Genomic DNA, 14,067 nt, shown 5'->3' on the forward strand with positions numbered 1-14,067 from the left:
TGCAGTGGTTATTTTAAAAGTACAACAACATAAGGGTAAACTATTTTAAAAAACTATTCTGGGATAGCAAGAGGAAAGGAGGAGAGTAGAAGAGAAGGGGGATCCCTTCCCCAATGCCATATCAGTATTGGCATGCTAGCACAAAAGCAGAATGGCAGGTGATGGGAGTATTGTAGTATTGTCAACTGTTGATAGGTTTTGCCAGTCTGTAATGACGAATTGGTTAATCATGGTGAGAAGACCAATTGGCAATGAGATCTGTGCATGTTGTGTGATAACGATGGTCATCCTTCATTGCTGGTTTGCCTTTGTACAATAAAGTCCTTATCTCATTCTAAATCTAATGCACTGATTTACACTAGACAGATGCTTTAGCCACACCAACTTGATAATTCTTAGTTTACTTCACATCTGCTCTGAATGATGACATTTCACAATCCATCCTCTATTGTCTGATATTAATATATCTGTTGTCAACTTGGTTCACTTGAGACAAATTCAGTTCTTAATTGTATAGATTTTTCCACTTTAGCTTTTGATTAAATCAAATGAAATAGCTATAATTTTGAATTATGTTAAAAAGCTTAGAATTTTCCCTGTGACAGAAAGGTATCCTCTCCTGAATCACCTTCCCTTTCAGAATCTTTCCACATTTCTCTGTCTTTTTAGATGACTTTGCTATTATAGAATTCCTACTTATCAATCGAAGCTGTACATGCCAAATTTAGTTCTGCCTTTTTTTCTAAATGGGAAACATGATGAAAGATATGTTTATCTTGGTCCTTAGGAATTCATAGGTAGTTAAAAGTAAACAGTACTATAAACTCTTCTATTAGAATTGTACAAGGATATGAATGAGGTTCACATCTGAAGATTTGGGAGTAGACCAGGTGGTGGATAAGTCCTTCACTGCCTGATTTCACCTGCTGACATTCATTGTCTCTGGCTTATTCTCAAGGCATCTTCCAACATGATCCATGATAGCCACTTAAAATTTAAATTTGGACAAGATCCTGGATTGGGAGATGTATCTGCATCATGCAGCTATGTCTTTCTGTTCTACATCTCCAAAACCCCTCCTTGTAAACACTGCAGTACACACCGCTCCAACAACACAATTTATGTGTTGTTGGTGAGAGGAAGGGGGGGGGCAATGGAAATGTATGTGGACATTTCCCTTTATGAAAGGCATCTGTACTGCAGATTCTGCAGGGGCCTCGAGGCATCCTTGGGCCATCTTGCAGATGTCACCCTTGTAATGTGTCCAGCTGCAGTAAAATAGTTAGGTGCATCTCCACTAATTTCCCACCTGACAGTTCTCTAACACCATGGAAAGGAACATTAGCACACAACTCATACGTTTTGGAAAAGTAGCACTGAGAAACATAGCTATGGGGGACAGGTTTTGGTCATTACAAGGATGAACAAAGTGAGTTGTGATGGTACAATTCTGACTTATGCCATAATATTTCACTAACTTGATGCTACCCTTGAATATTATTTTGTTTAAAATAAATCATATAGCACAACAAGCATGAAGGTTGCCTTTCCTAATAGTGTGCATTATTGGGACTATTCAAAGTAACTGTCCTACTGAGAGAACACACCATAGCCCAGGAGTGCATATCAGCTGAAGATATTTCATAACTTGTTTTACATAGACATGTACACAGGTTTGTTGGTGTTTATTCGTTCATTTGCTTCTGGCTCTTTGTGACCTCATGGACCAGCCTGCGCCAGAGCTCCCTGTCGGCCATCACCACCCCCAGCTGCTTCAAAGTCAAGCCAATCACTTCAAGGATACCATCCATCCATCTTGCCCTTGGTCAGCCCCTCTTCCTTTTTTATTCCTTTTTCCCACACATCATTTTCTTTCTCCAAGCTTTCCTGTCTTCTCATGATGTGGCCAAAGAACTTCATCTTTGCCTCTAATATCCTTCCCTCCAGTGAGCAGCCAGGCATTATTTCCTGAAGGATAGACTGGTTTGATCTTCTTGCGGTCCAAGGCACTCTCAGAATTTTCCTCCAACACCACAGTTCAAAAGCTTCTATCTTCCTTCAGGTATTACAATGAAATCTATTATTATATTTATAAATATATGCATGTGCTCCTGGGTAGTATTGGATAAAGATACTGGGCAATCTCTAAAGAAAAGTTTTTAAATTATTTTTTTATAAAATAAGAAAAGGTACTTTGGCTTGATATGCTATATTTAGTTGATTTAGCCAATGAGCTATATACAGATATGACAGAGTTTGTTATCTATGAGCATGTCTGTCCTTTTTATTTTTTAAAAAAGGGTGTGTTAATGCATGTGCAAAGTCACTCCAACATAGTGCTCCAACGTATTGATCTGTAAACTAAATTTCATATCCTGAGGCTACCTGGTACTTAGCTTGAGAAATGTTTATTCCTTGCAAAGCTTTGACCTCTTAGCAAGATGTATCAAGTCTGACAGTTGGGTTGTCCTATTAATTACTAAATTTACCATGATCCCTTGGATGAATAAGGAGAGGAGACTTTCTGTGTATGAATGGCATTTGGCAAAGAAAGAAAGCTGACCTGCTGCTGTATATATTTTGTCCTGAGCATAAAAAAGGACTCTTTCACCCATCTCTCCTCACTTGGGACTTTGTCTCAGAGACAATTAAAATGCGTAAGTTCATGTCAACAGCGTATTTCTATATTATTCCATTGGAAAAAGAGCAGAAACTGTTTTCCTTTGCTGAAGACTTTTGAGGTTGTTTCCACGATCAAGGACATTTTTAGAACAGTTTGTTTCAAGAAGCATACACACAGATTTCTACAAGTGGATGAGGTGGAGAAAAGAAAATTTGGGAGTATGGAGATCCAGCTTGGCATAGCTTACCTCAGTGGATGAGTTTTTCTCATGTTGAAATCAGAGCTGATTTAGAGCTATTCCATTTGATTTAATCAAAAGCGAACGTGGAGAAAATTAACAGAGACACACATGTTGCTTTGCTGAGATATTTTTGACACTGCAAGTTAGCTCATTTGCTTGAGTCACTGGGAACAGTGTACTTTCATAGTATCATAGAGTTTTAAGAGATCATATGGACCAACCCCCTGGCATGCAGGAAAAGCACCTCAAAATACATCTGACAGATGGCTATCCAGCCTCTGTTTAAAGGTTTCCAAGGAAGGAGCCTCCACCATACTCTGAGGCAGAGAGTTCCAGTGGTGAACAGCTCTTCTTACAGTCAGGACTTTTTTCCTAATGTTCAAGTGGACTCTCCTTTCCTGTAATTTGAACCCATTGCTCCTAGTCCTAGTTCCAAATCTGCCCCCTCTTCCTTATGACATTCTTTCACATATTTATACATGACAATCATGTCTCCTCTCAACCTTCTCTTCTGCATGCTAAACATACCAAGTTCTTTAAGATGCTCCTCATAGGGCAAGATCTCCAGATCTTTGATCATTTTAGTCACCCTCCTCTAGACACCGTTCAGCTTGTCAATATCTCTTTTGAACTTTGGTGCCCAGAATTGGACAGAATATTTCAAAGCAGAATACAAAGGCTTCATGACTTCCCTCAATATAGACACTATACTCCTTTTGATGCAGCCCAAAATCCCATTGGCTTTTTAAGCTGCTGCATCACACTGTTGGTTCATGTTCAACTTGTTGTCCATGAAGACTCCAAGATCATTTTCACTCTGACTGTTGTCGACCCAGGCATCACCCATCCTGTATCTTTGCATTTCATTTTTTCTGCCTAAGTGTATCTTACATTTGTCCTTGTTAAAATTCATTGTCTTAGTTTTGACCCAGGTCTCTAATTTGTTAAGTTCTTGCATTCACTGCATTTACCAAGTTCATTTTGAATTCTGATCCTGTCCTCTGGAGTGTTAACCATCTTTCCTAATTTGGTGTCATCTGCCCTCTAAACCTTCATCTAAGTCATTAATAATTATGCTAAAGAGCACTGGGTCCAGGACTGAACCCTGCGGCACTCCACTGGTCACTTCTTTCCAGGATGAAGCGGAACTATTAGTAAGCACCTGTTGGGTTTGGTCACTTAACCAATTATAGATCCACCTGACTCTAGTTTTGCCTAGCCCACATTTGACTAGTTTGTTTGAAAGAAAGTCATGGGGGACTTTGAAGAAGGCCTTACTGTAATGAAGATATGCTAAATCCACAACATTTCCTGCATTTACCAAGCTTGTAACTCTATCAAAAAAAGAGATAAGATTAGTCTGGCTTGTTTTTGAGAAATCCATGTTGACTTTTAGTAATCACAGCATTTCTTTCTAAGTGATTGCAGACTTCCTCTTCAATTACCTGTTCCAGGATCTTACTTGGTATTGATGTCAGGCTGACCGGACAGTAATTGGGTCCTCTTTTTTCCTCTTCTTGAAGATAAGGACAACATTTTCCCTTCTCCAGTCTGCTGGGATTCTCCTGTTCCTCAAGAATTCTCAAAGACTATTGCCAGTGGTTCTGAAATTACTTCTACTAGTTCCTTCAATACTCATGGATGTAGTTCATTTGGTCCTGGAGACTTGACTTAATTTAGAGTAGCCAGGTATTCCTGGACTACTTCTTTACCTATTTTGTGTTGCATTTCCCCTATTATCTCATCCACTCCATGTTGTTCAGGTTGAATACCAATCTTCTTTTAGGAGAAGACTGAAGCAAAGGTGGTGTTAAGCAGTTCTGTCTTTTTCCTATCCTGTTAGCATTTCACTGCCTTCTCCATGTAGAAGCCCTACCATTTCCTTTTGCTTCCTTTCTCTACTGACATAACCAAATAACCCCTTTTTATTGTTTTTAATCTCTCTAGCAAGCCTGAGCTCATTTGGTGTCTTTAGACTTACGAATCTTTTCCCTATATATGTTGTTTATTTATTTGAATTCCCCTTTGGTGAGGCCCTCCCCTTCGATTTCTTGTGCATGTCTCTTTTAAATCTTAGCTCTGGTTGCATTACACATCTCTTATTTGTTTCTCCTAGCTTGCACTGTTTGCCATTGTGACTTTAGTATCTCACTTTTAAGAAACTTCCTTTCATCATTCTCTTTTAGCATTCCTGCCCATGGAATCATGCTCAGTTTTTTCTTTGTTTTCTCTATAGAGCATCATCGGCTCTTTCAACATGCCACACTGAGAGTCTTCAGACTGATCACAGGGCAAATGTGGTGGACATAGTTTTGCTTCATAGCAGACAACTGGATTAGAGGACCTTGGATTTCTTCCATTTCCACTCCTATGGTTTTGTATCAGGATTAGTCTTGTTTAGGCTTAATGAGGCTCTGTACTGACTATGCCTTCTTACACTATAAACAGATTTTCACAAGGACATCCTATGAATCTGGTATTACTTCTCATATAAAGGAAGCTGATTTGCAAAGGCGTCTGTGTATTCTGACTGCTTTCAGAACAGGGAACAAACAGAATCCCTTTATGTGGATATAAGAGCATCAATGGTTTCAGTAACAACAGGGCTGGGCATTAAGAGATCAGCCTTTTGGAATTCATTGACAGCAAAGAGCTGCAGAGAGATTGAAAGCTTCCACACAATGGAGCCACAAAGAGGACAAACAAATGTTCATTGGAATATAGTGCTGTAGATTAGTGTATGTGTGTGCGCCTGTTGATATATATGTTTCCCACTTAATAGGGAGCCTTATAAAATCTGGCACAAAAAACTTATTAATTCCTGTCAATGTATTCACATCAAATTAGTATTTTTAACAAGATGAAACACATTTCCTTGGCTGCAAGGTTTAAACTCATTTTGACCTGGACCCTTGTAACTAGAAAAAAATAAACCTTTTTCCCAGTGTGTTGGAGTCCTGAATCTGAACTTCTTTTGTTCATTCTTCTCCTGGACCATTAAGAGGCTTAGTGCACAAGGCTGGTAAAGTAGAACAGCACCAGGGTTATAGTGTCTTCGATGACAACTTACAACATATTGCCTAGAGGCACTATAGGTTGCATGTCCCAGACAAAGGATTGGATTAAAGTTGGGGGGAAGAGCAGTGTTACAATGCTATAACACAACAACACTATAACATGATGATATCTGTTTGCGCATGTGTGCCAAATTATGAAAAAGGGCATCAGTAATGGGGGAGGTGGTGTGGGCAGGCAGTCCATGCTTTGTGTGAAATTGTGCAGTTCCTATACAGGGTGTTTGAAAAAGAACTCCCTAGTTTTAAGTATAAATACATTAAAACTAGAGAGTTCTTTTTCAAACACCCTGTATTTAAAATAGGGGAGAAGTATGAAGATGGAAACAGTATTGTGATGTCTTACTGGGTTCCTATCCCCTGCTTATTTCCTGCTTTGCTGTTCTTGGGTGGAATGTTCCATTGGCTCCTGTTTTGGGGGTGGAGCTTGGGACTCCCCTGTAGGTTTGGATGGCATGGTTCAGCCTGTGAGCTAGGCTCTAGAGCAGGGGTCCCCAAACTAAGGCCCGGGGGCCGGATGCGGCCCTCCAGGGTCATTTACCTGGCCCCCGCCTTCATTTATAATATAATATTTTTATATCAGTTTTAATAGTATAATATATTGTATATACATATGATATTGATAATAATATCATTTTATACAATATAATACTAATAATATTACCATATAATAATATTAATTATGTTATATATTACACATAATATTACAGTATACTGGTATAATTCAATATAGTAATATATAATGCTAATATAATAATAATAATAATAATAATAATAATAATAATAATAATAATAATAATTTTATTCTTATACCTCGCCCCATCTCCCCGAAGGGACTCGGGGCGGCTTATATATTGTGCTATGCGAATAATATAATATATCATATGTACATACAGCTGCTCTGAGTTCCCTTCGTGGTGAGAAGGGCGGGATATAAATGTAGTAAATAAATGTAGTAAATGAATAAATAAATAATTTTGGACTTAGGCTCGCCCAAAGTCTGAAATGACTTGAAGACACACAACAACAACAACAACAACAACAATCCTAATTAACTTGACTATCTCATTGGCCAGAAGCAGGCCCACACTTCCTATTGAAATCCTGATAGGTTTATGTTGGTTAAAATTATTTTCACTTTTAAATATTGTATTGGTCTTTCATTGTTATTGTTGTTGTTTTGCAATACAAATAAGACATGTGCAGTGTGCATAGGAATTTGTTCATAGTTTTTTAAAAATATAGTCCGGCCCTCCAACGGACCGAGGGACCATGAACTGGCCCCCTGTTTAAAAAGTTTGGGGACCCCTGCTCTAGAGGCTTTTTTCCCTCCATTTGGCATTCCAGAGAAAAAACCTCTTAGAGATAGGTCTTAGAATTTGGTCTGGGTTCTTTGACCTGGCAAATTCAAACAGGCAACATAAATCACGAACTTACCAACAGCATAGCTTATGTACTTACCAACATCATAGCTTATGTACTTACCAACAGTATAGCTTACGTACTTAGCTCACATACTTACCTTATGTACTTACCTCATAGTCATTATAGATAGTTCACCATAGCTGGTACTTACCACATAGGTCATAGTTTAGGTACTTACCTCAAAGATAGAAAAGCTCATAGTTTACCTCATAGCCTTGTACGTACCCTATAGTCCTTACCTTATAGTTTCCTCATAGCTTGCGTGTTTATTCTTTATAGTCTGTATAACCTTCATTCTCAATATAGTTTTATTTCTTTATAATTTCAGCAATTTTACCTCATATTATTTCTAATACAATAAAACGACTATTTCTTGTGTTCAATAAACATATTTTTGGTTATCTTCAACCAGCTTTAAGAGTGTTTACTTTGGGGTTTGAGGTATAATTAAAGGGTAAACTGAACGCCGCTTGGGTAGCCAGACCTAAAGATAGCCATTTCCCCCAGCGTGCCTTCACAAGTATTAATTGGGAGACATCACATCCCTGAATGTGTAGGAAGATGAGGGGCTAGGTAGGCATGCTCCCATCTCAGCAACAATGGATTTATTACAAGAGAACCCATTTTACAAGATGAGTGTGATAATGTCCTAACATATACTACATTTTTTTCAAGATTTTTTTAACCTGTTTACATACAGAGAAAAAATGTATTGTCATTTAAAGTAATTAGGTAATAATAATAATAATAATAATAATAATAATAATAATAATAATAATGTCCGACGTGTGATCCAATACAACAGCCAGCAGAGTGTCTGCTGTGGACTCATCTTGTTGTGTTTCTAACAACAACAACAACAACAGTAATAACAATAATAATAATAATAACAACAAAAACAACAATAAATTTATTTATATCCCACCCTATCTTCCCAAGGGGACTCTGAGTGGTTTACAACAGTGTGAATAATACAACATAAACAATAATAAAACAAATACTCAATTTAAGTTAAGTCAACAAAAGTAATGGACAAATCAATAAAAGTGAAAGATAAAAGTTTTAGCTCTGAATCCTGTAAGAATAGTTGGTGGTATTTTTAAAAGAAAGATATGCATTTACATTCAGTACAAGAGGTACATTCTATTTGATAAAAAGCAGGGATGTTTCATATAAGAACAGGGATATGTTGTTGTTGTTTTTTTGTAATGCCACAGACACAAAGATGTGGCCTTTCAGGTATGAAATATCAGAAAGGACAAGGCATTTTAAAATAAATTTCTACAGGTAGTCAATTTCCTAATATGAATGGTATGTATGTGGAAGGTTCTCTGATACTGGAATGATGGCAAAAGTGACAACATAGAAATGGAGGGACTGAATGCAGAGTTGACAAAATACTCAAAGCACTACTATCCGAGAATTTTTTAATTACTCTGCACACCACCAAAAAAGGGTTGAATATTCAAAAAGAATAATTCTTCGATGAATTGGTTTAAAATCACAACTGGTCTGGCATTGCAACTCCAGTTGCTCCTACACACACACACACACAAAAAAAAAACCTGGAAAACCAAAGTTTGCTAAACACTGATAATGGTGAACTGTCTCCAGAATCTCACCTGGGGCTGGTGGTCTGTGTTGGGATGGCTTGGCTTGTGCTTTCTAGCCTAGCAGAATGGGGTTGGAATAGATAGCTTCTTAAGGGAGGGAGTATCTTGCGTTTCTAGGATTCTATGCCTCTAATTATCCTTGCTTGGGTTAGAAGAGGAGGAGGAGAAGAAAAAGGCCAGAAGTGCAAGTTGCTGCAAGACTGTCAGAGGTAAAAGCGGAAGGAGGAGTAGGAAGAGGAGAAGAGGAGAAGAGAGTGCATGTGGGTGAAAAAGGAAGGGAGAAGGGAGGTAGAGAGAGGATCTGGAGCAAAGTGTGTGTGTGAAGTAAGAAAGGGGGGGGGGTCCTCCACCCACATGACCAGGTCAGGAGATGACAGAAGACAGCCAGCCCCTCTCCCCACTCGCAAGCCCCAACTCCCTTTCCCAAACCCAGCCTACTGCCTTGGCTTCTCTCCCCTCCATTGCTTCCTTCAAATCATGAGCCCTTTTTCCGCACTGATTTGGAAACTAGGCTAGGTTGGAGAGACATCTCCAAAGCAGGAGACCGAGCCTCTACGTGCACCAAGAGCAGAAAGAGAGAGGAGAGCAATCACATTTCCTTTTTTCCCTCCTCCCTCCCTTGCATACAAATAGCCCCCAATGGGACGATTCACCTCCCTTCCCTCCGGAGATGTGCTTTCTTCCTCCTCCCGATTTTTTTGTATGGTAAAGAGAGCCTCCCACTCTCGCCCTGCATGGAATGAAGGCACATCTATCAAAGGGTGCAATGTTTCCAATCTGCCACAAAATAGCATCGGATAATACGGAGTGTCGGTTAAGCGGAGGTCAGATAAGCGAGACTCTACTGTATATCTATCTAGCTCTACATAAATGCACTTATAAAATTGGTTTCAAATTATATATATATATATATATATATATATATATATATATATATATATACATACACACACACAGTAGAGTCTCGCTTATCCAACGTAAACGGGCCGGCAGAACGTTGGATAAGTGAATACGTTGGATAACAAGGAGAGATTAAGGAAAAGCCTATTAAACATCAAATTAGATTATGATTTTACAAATTAAGCACCAAAACATCATGTTAAACAACAAATTTGACAGAAAAAAGTAGTTCAATACGCAGTAATGCTATGTAGTAATTACTGTATTTACAAATTTAGCACCAAAATATCACGATATATTGAAAACATTGACTACAAAAATGCGTTGGATAATCCAGAATGTTGGATAAGTGAGTGTTGGATAAATGAGACTCTACTGTAGTTCACCCGCATCCAAAGAGCACTGAACCCAGCCAACAACAGATATGTACCACACTTGGTACACAGAACCAAAATGGCCAACTTTGAATACTGGCAGGTTTGGGGAGGATTGACCCACGATTCTGCGAATTGTAGTTCACCCACTCCAAACTGAGAATACCTAACATTCAAAGACTAACAGTGCCTTTCTCAAATGACCCGGGCACCGCTGGGTGCCCAAGTTAGTACCTTATAAATTAATTCTCGACCTCTGGACATTTGAACAACTCCCTTTTCACATCACATTTGTTAGGAGGGGGTTTTTTCCCCCAGAAAGACCAATTGTTTATAAAAACTCTTAAGAATTATGGGGAAGATGTGCCTCAAAGCATTTGGAGCTGGACTGGGTTTTCCAGAAGATGGAGAACAGATTGCTACTTCTTTAATAATACATATTAGAGAGGTGCATTCGGGCTAAAAGACATGCCGTTTTCAGGTCCGTTTTCGTCTAATCGCTCATTTTGTTTACTGGAAAGTTATCCGAAAGGGGAGAGATTCCGTTTCATTACGCAGAGATTGGGCCATTGGCTACAATGGGAAACTTTAAAGCCTCAATCCTCAGCCATTTTAAGCCCTATCTGCATGAAACCTACATCTGATGTAGACCCCATAAGTTTCAAAACAATTCACAGTGGAAGAAAATTATTTTAGAATTATTTTAAGTTTTTAAGGTAAGACAAACTGCAAGCGAGGGTTCTGAATTGTAGACACCGGTTGTGTCAATTTTCAGCCAATCAAAGCATGGACACCACCAAGCTTTTTATTGGCTGAGAAATACACACAGAAAAAACTTCAACTCCCATCATGCTCCAAGAGGAACTTTCAATGGCCACCCTATGCTAGTGTTACTTGGAAAGCGAGTTCTAAGAGTCCTCTCTGGAGGAGAAGGAGGTAATTTTCCAAGAAAACATGGAGGTAGCTTCTTCTGCCGGGGAGAGAAAAAGACATCATAGATCCCCCTGCCTCAGGTATGTTGTGGACTTAACTTTTTCCAAAAATACCATCTCTCTGAATTAGTTTCCGTGGTATTTTTGTCTCTCTCTTCTTTCTGTTTTCAGAAATTACATAAAAATGGCCCTCCGAAACCTACAAATCTTTTTGTTAACAGTGATTTGTGCCCAACTCTAATACATATGAGGACCTTCAGATTCTCTATAAAGCACTTTACAATTCTGAGATCGAATACTACTGTTTTTACCTACAGCAATCACTGTATTTTATTGTTTTTAATCTGGGGGTACTGTGCATTTGTGATGTTATGTTGACTGTTTATTGTTTATGTTTTGTTTTGCACTTTTTGTATTTTGCATGTGATCCGCCCAGAGTCCCTCTGGGAGATGGCGGTGGGATATAAATAAAAAATGATGGATGATGATGATGATGATGATTACTCTCCACTCAAGCTAGATTGTGTACTCTGAGCAACTCTGTCCAGAAAGTCTTTCACTTCACCTGGGAGGAAGAAATGCTGGCTCAAGCCTTTAGTTTCCTACTTGAAGAACATTTTCTTCCACTGTGAAGAACTCTTTGAAAGAACATCTTCTTTGTGTCCTTTCCTCTGTAGGTCACTCTTTTGCACTATAGGCACTTGACCTGGTAATCTAGCTTTCAACTTGACATTCAAATTCATTCTGCAGCCTTCACCAGTAATTAGCATTGAGCCTATTATTATTTTTTCTGTGGCTTTAGACCATCTCAACCATGAAATGGTTCCTCAGTTACAGGATCTAATTTGGTGGACATTTGAGTGTTTTTGTTTATCTTAATGTTATTATTTGACTTGACTCATTTCGGCTTAGTTATATTATCTTTTCTATGGAGTATTATTGCTGATTTTAATCTCCCAGGATTGCTGGCATGGAAAAAAGGGCCATTTTAAATAAATTGAAATGGACTTGGGCATCATAAAATCAAACAGTGAGAAGCTGGATTAGTCACAATATCAGTAGTCTACCTATTATAGTGAGATAAATTTTATGCATGGAGAGTGGTTGCTGAATGTCACCTTTAGTCCTTCAACGGGGAGAGCAATTCACTTAAGGCAGCACCTCTTTTCCTCTTTTGTTCCTCTTCAGACCCTTGTAGAAATGAGTTCCAGTCCATTTCCAATAGGCACCACAAATATTTTCCTGCTACAGTAGACTCTCAGTTAACTGGCATCCATGGGAATTGATAGATGCCAGATAACTGTAGTTTCTGGTTGCTTGAGAGTCACCATTGAAATAGACCTAACTAATACTATACCCCGTATATACTATAACATACCATACTTGTTTTGACTTGATATTAATTATGAAACACAGTAATTAAAAGCAAATTAAGTCAAACAATACAAATGTAACTTAATGTAACACAGTTTTACTGTATTGTAAAAACAGCTTTGTGAATGCAGTGTGCAATTTAAGTTACATTTTTGTTGATTGCTTAAGAGTTCTGGTTGCCTGAGTTCCATTTAACTGAGAGTCTTATGTCCTTCCTTTTCCCAAAGCCTGTAAAAGGAAACCCTTATTCACATATTACTTACTTATAATAAATGTCCTTCTTACAAACTTTTGAGCTACAAGAAGAGGCAGGTAAGAGAGTTTTCTTGTTTTTCTGTCCAAATTGTCCAGTTCCACCTGTGTCCAGTTTATGATGCCAGCAGTTTTTTCTTCATGTACTCTGTGAATGCACACTAATGGAGAAATTGCGCCTGTGCAGGTTCCGACGGAAACTCTTCCAAGCTGAAGTTCAAATTTTGGCGGTAACCACGCCCCCCTTCCCAAGGGGCATATAAGGCAGCCCCGGGCGCCCGCTCTCCAGTTCCTTTTTTTCCGCCGCAAGGTTCACTTCGGACTCTTCGCATGTCTACTACGCGTTTCAAACGCTGCACGCAGTGCGCTGCTAAAATTCCTGACTCCGACAGCCACGCTAAGTGCCTCTTCTGTCTTGGCGAGGCTCATGTGGTCGGTACCTGCCGCTTCTGCCTAGCTCTCACGGCTCAGGCCAGAAAGAACAGAGCCGCTAGGCTCAGAGCGGCGCTTTACGAGAAATCTCTCGCTCCAGAACCGACTCCGTCGACGTCGAGTGCGTCGTCGTCTTCAGCTCTGAGAGCAATGTCGGCACCGGCAGCTAAAGCCCCCTTGGTCTCGTCCAGGGCGTCTAGAACTTCCAGGGCCGCTAAGCCTGCCAAGCCACCGTGTACCGTGACGACCCGCTCCGGAAAAGTGGGGCCTTCCTCGACGTTGAGCTCTCTCGCCTCGATAACCTCTGTCCGCTCTCGAATCGGCTCCCCTCCGTCCTCCTCCGCAATCAAAATAGCCTTTAAGAGGGCTCATGAGGAGTCTCGTCGAGCGCAATCTGACTCAGCTGTGGTTCCTCCAACACCAGGCAAATCCTTGAGGGTTGCATATAAGCAACCGCCGACGAAGAAACGGCTGACTCAGCGCTCCTCTTCTTCGGCTTCCTCAAAGAGAGATCCGCCGTCCTCCTCGGCAACCTCCTTGAGAAGGTCTTCGCCGATTGTGCCAGCCCAGCGGCCTAGAGATGTCTCTCAATCTCCTCCGCAGCCCCTATCTGACGGGGAGCTGCAGGACTCACCCCACCACTCCACCCAAACGGTGGTCAGGGTGCCAGTACCGGAGCCTCTTGCACCGCTTCACTCATCGCGCCAACAGCTCTTTCCTCCGACCTCGACACCGGAGCGTGGCAGACAAACGGCTCGCCTGGCTCGAGCGGCCCAGGCCTCAGCCTCCAAAGACTCTCGACTCCCGGCCGTCTCCTCCCGTGAGGC

At 40.1% G+C, this 14,067-nt stretch overlaps 1 protein-coding gene across 4 annotated transcripts in view; it reads right to left on the reverse strand.

Moving 5' to 3' along the window:
• LOC100558787 (uncharacterized) overlaps positions 1 to 14,067 on the reverse strand; it is a 178,642-nt gene that overhangs the window by 1,488 nt on the left and 163,087 nt on the right. The gene's annotated exons all lie outside the window — the stretch shown is intronic.

Source organism: Anolis carolinensis, chromosome 1, assembly GCF_035594765.1.
Source record: "Anolis carolinensis isolate JA03-04 chromosome 1, rAnoCar3.1.pri, whole genome shotgun sequence".
NCBI lineage: Eukaryota > Metazoa > Chordata > Lepidosauria > Squamata > Dactyloidae > Anolis > Anolis carolinensis.